Genomic DNA, 8,826 nt, shown 5'->3' with positions numbered 1-8,826 from the left:
GATGAGATGCTCCTAAGCAAAGTCATAATAAATTTTCTCACATTTAATTTGGCATAGTCTAGAGAAAGGAAGAAAGGTTTCATGGCTCTGAAGGAAAGGGAGAAGCTAAAAGTTTGAGAGAAGAGCAATGTGCAGAAATTGAGGTGAGTTAAGGTACCAAAGTATGGGAGCAAAAAAAGGAAGGATAACTTGGGAGTTTTCAAATTTTAGAACTTTGATGCCAGGATAGGAAATAAGTCAGTGGTTTATTAATATAGAGAACTTTATCATGCAGGCTGCCCCTTGGTAACTCAAAGTTTTGGAAAGCTGTTTAGACTACTAAATGAATCGATCAGAATCACACACCACTAGTATATGTCAGAAAGTGAACTTGAACTCAGGTTTTCCTAAAATTAAGCCTACTCTCTACCTATTATACATATCATGCTACTTCCTAGTGAGGAAAGACATATTTATTAAATTTTTACATGTCAATTAATTGAGTCCATCCTGGAATTCTGATGACACTTAGACAAGAAATTTTTGTTGTTCAGTTGCATTCAAGTCCTTTGTGATCCCCTTTTGGAGGTGATTTCTTGGCATCCTTGAGTGGTTTGCCATCTCTTTTTTCAGCTCATTTTACAGATGAATAACTAAGGCAAACCAGGTTAAGTGACTTGCTCAAGGTCACACAGCTCATAACTGTCTAAAGCCGAATTTGAACTCTGGTTTTCATGATTGGAGCCCAGTACTGTGCCACTTAGCAGCCCTAGTTAAGAAATTACAAAACTAAATTCTTGCAATGGAAAAGATTACAATGAATGTTTATTATCCAAATTTTATTAGTTAATAGGATTTAAAGGGGGAAGAGAATTTAGAGGGAAATTGAATTCACCCCCTCCATGCATAGTTTTTGTTTTGTTTAGATTTTTCAAGGCACATACAGCTAGAGTGTCTGAGGCGGGCTTTGAACTCAGGTCCTCCTGACTCCAAGGCCAATGCTCTGTCCACTACGCCACCTAGCCGCCCCCCTCCATACATAGTTGAAGAAACTTGGGCACAGAGTTGTTCCAAAAGAAGACATACTTCTAATTATATAGAGAGCAAGTAGCAGGACTAGAATTCAAATCCAGATCTCCTAACTTCAAATGGACTTAATTGCATCACAGAATTTCTTATTAAATAAATAAATATTTTATACCTGTGATGTAAAACTCAAATAGAAACTGTAGATCACTAAACTATGTATAAGAATTCCTGTGAGTAGTGACTCAGCATATTAGCATTATCTATGTTCTATTGCATTTTTAATTATTTTGGAGTCGAAATAGCCACTTGTTTGACGCCTCTTTTGCAACACCTTTTAATAGGAAAAAAATCTTGTTAGTTTAGAAACTATAAAACTCTAAACTGGTTTATTTATAACTTTAATGATACCCACAACTTTTATCCAAGAAACTGAGAAACTTCTTGGACATGATAGAGGAATTTTTTAACTGGAATATTGAGAATGAGAGACAATCAAAAAGTCATTGATTAATAGCATAATTAATTTACTGATAGCATTATTTATTGATAGAACTAATAGTATTTTAATAGCACTGTGTCAGTGCTAAGGATACAGAGACAAAGACAATAAACAAGATTATATAAAATACGTACAAATACAAAAAATAAATACAGTGTAATTTCTTGGGGAAGGTCCTGGCATGGTGGTTGGGGGGTCAGGGGGGCTTTATGTAGAAACTGGATAGAAGCTGAGCTTCGATGTTGAGAGGTGGTAATAACGGTGTGTGACACATTCCAGGCATGGCAGCCAGGAGGCAGTGTCCTATGTGAGAAATAGAATGAAAGCTGATTTGACTTGATAGATTATGTAAAGGGGAGGGAAATATAATAAAGATGCTAAGGTAAATTGGAACCATGTAATGAAGAACTTTAAATGCCACACAGAAGGGTTTGGTTTTGACTCTAGAAGTAGTAGGAAGCCACTGAAATTTATTGAGCTAAAAAATGACATAGTTCAACTTGTTAGGAAAATCATTTTGGTATGAGGTATCTTCAAAACATGTAGTATTTCCAAAAAAAAGGCAGCTAGATGGCTCTGTATAGAACACCAGCCCTGGAGTCAGAAGGGACCTGAGTTCAAATCCAACCTCAGAAACTTAATAATTGCCTGACTGTGTGACCTTAGGTAAGTCACTTGACCCTATTACCTTAAATAAATAAAAAAAATTTTTAAAAGAGAGAAAAGACAAATCTATCTAGCTCAAAAGATACTCTATAGAGAAATATATATATAGATGGTAAAACATAAGCAAAACAAAAGTGTCCTTGTACATAAAGCCCTCACCGATGAAAAAATGGATTATACAAAACATCAAAGTAAGTTTGTTCATAAAATTATGCTGATTATCTGAAAAATATAGTTTGCTAAATAAGGGCAAATTGACAAATTTAATTTATTTTGGGTTATAGTTAATGTTTGTTATAAATGGAGCTGTAAGGTGTCCGTAGCAAAGAAAGTATTGGGTTTTTCTGAACTAACTGGCCTCCACAATTTCAAGCAAAGAAAGTCCTCCTCAGAAAAGAAAAAGGAAGAGAGTAGGAAGGAAGATAAAAGATAAAAGAAATCAGTGACTGCAACTTGAACTACTCTCCTATTGTGGGGCCTGAGCTGTGGCTGGGCAGAAATTGGAACTGGTCTGAGCTGTCCAAGGCAAAGGTAGGCCCTAAGCTTACAAGTAGCAAATGGCACCAGGTGAAACTTGGAGCAAATGAGACTGGGGAGAGCCACAGACCACCAAAGTAGTTTACTCCAAGGGAGATAAGGCAGAACAAAAGAACAGACTACCCTAAAGTGGCATAAACAGCAGCAGTAATAGAAGGAAGGAAGGAAGGGCCTAAATGTAGGTAAGTGAGGTTCCATCAATTGGAGGAGCCACAGTAACAGAAAAGGGATTCAAAAACAAAGACCAAAACTAAAGAAAACAAACCAACTTTGGATCAGGGCAGGGCAGGAACATGAGGTGTGCCAGTTAGGAAAATAGCATTTTTTTCAACTTAGTATTTCTTCAATAGCAGTATCTAAGAACAGAGCTGTAACTAGCAATTTCAACCTATTCGAGGAACTGCTGCCTAGGATAATTAACAGTCACTGAGATAGACAATATAAGTTGTACCCTTCGAATTAACCTGGTAAATAATGATATAAAAAAATACAAGAAGTAATTAAGACTCATTCAGCTGAGTTGGAGGGAAAGTGAGTTCCTATAGTGTGAGGAATATGTGAATGTGAAGGGAGGATTGTTGGTTTACATTACAAAAACTGGGCTGCCTATGGTCAGATAGCCAGAACTGATCAGAAACGGAGATTAGATGGGTCTTGACCTTCTCCTTTGCTTGTACTCAAGGAGATAGCTATTCTTGCTCATTAATATAATGAGCAGGGGATGGGAAATGTATGGGGACCAATGTATCAGTTAGACTTTGACCCCAGCCTATGATTGGCATGAAAGGGCAGGAACAAAGCCTTTAAAAGTGCATAAAAGATCTTCCTTTCTGGGATTCCTGCCACCCCCCACCTTGAGAGAGGTGTGCCATTTTGTTAAGATATCATAATAAAAAACCATTTTAATCACTCTGAATTAAGTATCCACGAGTCATTTATAACATATAGGAAATTAGGATTTGAAACAGATTTAGAAGGAACCCTAGAAGGAATCTAATTCAATCAAAGGAAGGTTGCTTCCCATACAGATTGGGGTAGTTATAATCATTGAGATTATAATTGGTTCTTGATAGGGGGAAGTGTCTGCATAAAGCAGGCTGGAGGAATGGCAAAGTGAAGGGGGGAAAGGGGGGGGGGAAGCCCTGAGGAAAGGATGAGGCAGAACTTGGAAATTTCTTTATGAGATGAAGGAAGAAGAAAGGGAGCCCATTGCATGCTGTTCACTGTCCTCACAGGCACCTGGAATCCCAAACTCCTTGTCCCTGTTTCTTATCATAAGTGTGAATCATCAGTTTTAGGACTGAAGGTGTTATATTTCTGTGCCTTTTAGATTTTATATCTCCTAAATTTTCAACGTTGGAGCAAGGCCATTGCTACCCCCCCTGATAACAATAGCTCTAAAAGGAAACATTGTGGATATAGGGAAAGAGGTAAAATTGGGGTGAGTGTAAACTGATATTATCTGAGTGTAAACTTGATATTTATAAAATAGATATGATATTTCATCTCTCATAATTTTCATTTTTCCCATCTTCAAAATGAAAGAGTTAGATCTTTAACCTCCAAAGCACATTCCACAGACTCCAAAGAGAGTACAAAATTGTACATTAAGATGCCAGGGAAATATTAGAATTCTGTTTATGTTGATCTAAAAGAAAGAAAATTAAGAAATTGAGCTTTACATATATTTAAGGCAGAGAAAGACATTAGTACTAATGCCTTTATATTTGTTCCATATGACAGCCAAGTGACCACAGTTTACAAGGTATCCTGAAAGAAGAGTGAGAGTTCCAAGACATATAGTGGTTGACAGTGGCATCCTCACTCATATTCACTTTTTTTTAATTTATTTTTATTAAAGATATTATTTGAGTTTTACATTTTTCACCCAATCTTGCTTTCCCCCCCCCCCCCCACAGAAAGACCTCTGTCAGTCTTTACTTTCTTTCCATGTTGTACCTTGTTCCAAATTGGGTGTTATGACAGAGAAATCATATCCCTTAAGAGAAGAGAAGTCTGAGAGGTAACAAGATCAGACAATAAGCTATTTGTTTTTTTTTTCTAAATTAAAGGGACTAGTCCTTGCACTTTGTTCAAACTCCACACCTCCTTATCTGGATACAGATGGTACTCTCCTTTGCAGACAGCCCAAAATTGATCCCGATTGTTGCACTGATGGAATGAGCAAGTCGTTCAAGGTTGAACATCACTCCCATGTTGCTGTTAGGGTGTACAGTGTTTTTCTGGTTCTGCTCATCTCACTCAGCATCAGTTCACGTAAATCCCTCCAGGTTTCCCTGAAATCCTGTCACTCCTGGTTTCTAATAGAACAATAGTGATCCATGACATACATATACCACAGTTTGCTAAGCCATTCCCCAATTGAAGGACATTTACTGGATTTCCAATTCTTTGCCACCAGAAACAGGACTGCTATAAATATTTTTGTACAAGTAATGTTTTTACCCTTTTTCCTCATCTCTTCAGGGTATAGACACAATAGTGGTATTGCTGGGTCAAAGGGTATGCACATTTTTGTTACCCTTTGGGCATAGTTCCAAATAGCTCTCCAGAAGGGTTGGATGAGTTCACAAGCTCCACCAACAGTGTAATAGTGTCCCAGATTTCCCACATCCCTTCCAACAAAGATCATTATCCTTCCTGGTCATACTGGCCAATCTGAGAGGTATGAGGTGGTACCTCAGAGAAGCTTTAATTTGCATTTCTCTAATAATTAATGATTTAGAATATTTTTTCATATGGCTATGGATTACGTTGTTCTCCTCATCTGTAAATTGCCTTTGCATATCCTTTGACCATTTGTAAATTAGGGAACGGCTTTTTGTTTTAAAAATATGTCTCAGTTCTCTGTATATTTTAGAAATGAGTCCTTTGTCAGACTCATTAGTTGTAAAGATTATTTCCCAATTTACTACATTTCTTTTGATCTTGGTTACATTGGTTTTATCTGTGCAAAAACTTTTCAATTTAATGTAATCAAAATCATCTAATTGGTTTTTGGTGATGTTCCCCAACTCTTCCTTAGTCATAAACTGTTCCCCTTCCATAGATCTGACAGGTAGACTAGTCCTTGATGTTCTAATTTGCTTATAGTATTGTTTTTTATGTCCATGTCCTGTAACCATTTGGATCTTATCTTGGTAAAGGGTGTGAGGTGTTGCTCTAATCTAAGTTTCTTCCATACTAACTTCCAATTTTCCCAGAAATTTTTATCAAAGAGGGAGTTTTTATCCCAATAGCCAGACTCTTTGGGTTTATCAAACAGCAGATTACTATAATCATCTCCTGATTTTGCACCTAGACTATTCCACTGGTCCACCACTCTATTTCTTAGCCAATACCAAACAGCTTTCATGACTGGTGCTTTATAATATAATTTTAGATTGGGTAGGGCTAAGCCACCTTCTTTTGCACTTTTTTTCATTAAGCTCCTGGCAATTCTTGACTTTTTATTTCTCCATATGAATTTACTTACAATTTTTTCTAACTCATAAAGTAATTTTTTGGAATTTTGATTGGTAGGGCACTAAAAAGATAGTTTAGTTTTGGTAGAATTGTCATTTTTATTATATTAGCTCTACCTATCCATGAGCAGTTGATATTTGCCCAGTTATTTAAATCTAATTTAATTTGTGTGAGAAGTGTTTTATAATTGTTTTCAAAAAGATTCTGAGTCTGTCTTGGCAAATAGACTCCCAAATATTTTATATTGTCTGAGGTTACTTTGAATGAGATTTCTCTTTCTAGCTCTTCCAGCTGTTTCTTGCTCGACATATATAGAAAAAGTTGAGGATTTATGAGGGTTTATTTTATAACCTGCAACTTTGCTAAAATTGCTAATTGTTTCCAGTAGTTTTTTAGATGACTTCTTGGCATTCTCTAGGTAGACCATCATGTCATCTGCAAAGAGTGAGAGTTTTGTCTCTTTCTTCCCAATTCTAATTCCTTTAATTTCTTTTTCTTCTCTAATTGCTGATGCTAACATTTCTAATACAATATTGAATAGTAGTGGTGATAATGGGCACCCTTGTTTCACCCCTGATCTTATTGGGGATGCCTGTAGCCTCTCCACATTGAATACAATGCTTGTTGATGGTTTCAGACAGATACTGCTAATTATTTTAAGGAACAGTCCATTTATTCCTACACTCTCTAGTGTTTTTAATAGGAATGGATGCTGTATTTTGTCAAAAGCTTTTTCAGCATCTATTGATATGATCATATGATTTCTGATAGGTTTGTTGTTGATATAATTGAGTATACTAACAGTTTTCCTAATATTGAACCAACCCTGCATTCCTGGAATAAAACCTACTTGATCATAATGTATTATCCTAGTGATGACTTATTGTAATCGTTTTGCTAAGATTTTATTTAGGATTTTTGCATCTATATTCATCAGGGAGATAGGTCTATAATTTTCTTTCTCTGTTTTAACTCTTCCTGGTTTAGGTAACAGTATCATATTGGTTTCATAGAAAGAGTTAGGGAGAGTTCCATCTTTCCCTATTTTTCCAAAGAGTTTATATAGGATTGGAACCAATTGTTCCTTAAATGTTTGATAGAATTCAATTGTGAATCCATCAGGCCCTGGAGATTTTTTCTTTTAGGGAGTTCAGTAATGGCTTGTTGAATTTCTTTTTCTGAGATAGGGTTGTTTAGGTATTTAATCTCTTTTTCATTTAACCTGGGCAACTTATATTTTTGTAAATATTCTTCCATTTCACTTAGATTATCAAATTTATTGGCATAGAGTTGGGCAAAATAATTTCAAATTATTACTTTAATTTCCTCCTCATTGGTGGTGAGTTCACCTTTTTCATTTATGATACTAGCAATTTGGTTTTCTTCTTTCTTTTTTTTTAATCAAATTGACCAGAGGCAATTTTATTGGTTTTTTCATAATACCAACTTTTGGTTTTATTTATTAATTCAATAGTTTTTTTGCTTTCAATTTTATTAATTTCTCCTTTAATTTTTAGAATTTCTAATTTGGTACTTAATTGGGGATTTTTGATTTGTTCTTTCTCTAATTTTTTTAGTTGCATGTTTAGTTCATTGATTTCCTCTTTCTCCAATTTATTCATATAAGCATTTAGAGCTATAATATATCCCCTGAGAGTTGCTTTGAATGAATCCCATAGGTTTTGGTATGTTGTTTCATTATTATCATCATCTATGATAAAATGGTTAATTCTTTCTATAATTTTTTTTTGGTCCACTCATTTTTTAAAATGAGGTTATTCAGTTTCCAATTTGTTCTGGGTCTATATCTCCTTGGCCCAGTATTCCATATGCCTTTTATTGCATTGTGATCTGAGAAAGTTGTATTCACTATTTCTGCCTTTCTGCAGTTGATCATTAGGTTTAAGTTCCATGTACTGCAGAGAAAAAGGTATATTCCTTTCTATCCCCATTCAGTTTCTTCCATAAATCTACCATATCCTAATTTTTCTAACAATCTGTTTACCTCCCTAATTTCTTTCTTGTTTGTTTTATGATTCGATTTATCTAGATCTGATAGCGGGAGGTTCAGGTCTCCCACTAGTAGAGTTTTGCTATCTATGTCTTCCTGTAATTCTTTCAGCTTCTCCTCTAAGAATTTGGATGCTGTCCCACTGGGTGCATATATATTCAATATTGAAATGACTTTATTGTCTATGGTACCTTTTAGGAGGATATAGTTTCCCTCCTTATCTCTTTTAATACTATTTTTGCTGCTGCTTTGTCTGAGATAAGGATTGCTACCCCTGCTTTTTATACTTTAGCTGAAGCACCTTTACTGTATATGTATCTCTCTGCTTCAAATGAGTTTCTTGTAAGCAGCATATTGTAGGATTCTGGTTTTTAATCCACTCTGCTATTTGCTTACGTTTTAAGGGAGAGTTCATCCCATTCACATTTAAGGTTATGATTACTAATTCTTTATTGCCTTCTGTGTTATCTTCCCTCTGTTTGTATTTTTCCCCCTTCCCCCCCTTTTATCCATATTCCCCACTCTTTTGTTTCTGAAAACCACCCCTTCAGTGTGTTTGCCCTCCTATATCACACCCTACCCTTTCTTTCCCCTTTTCCTTTTTCCCTTTTCCCTTCCC

Source organism: Macrotis lagotis, chromosome X (genome assembly GCF_037893015.1).
Source record: "Macrotis lagotis isolate mMagLag1 chromosome X, bilby.v1.9.chrom.fasta, whole genome shotgun sequence".
NCBI classification, from domain to species: domain Eukaryota; kingdom Metazoa; phylum Chordata; class Mammalia; order Peramelemorphia; family Peramelidae; genus Macrotis; species Macrotis lagotis.
This window is presented reverse-complemented; position numbering follows the sequence as displayed.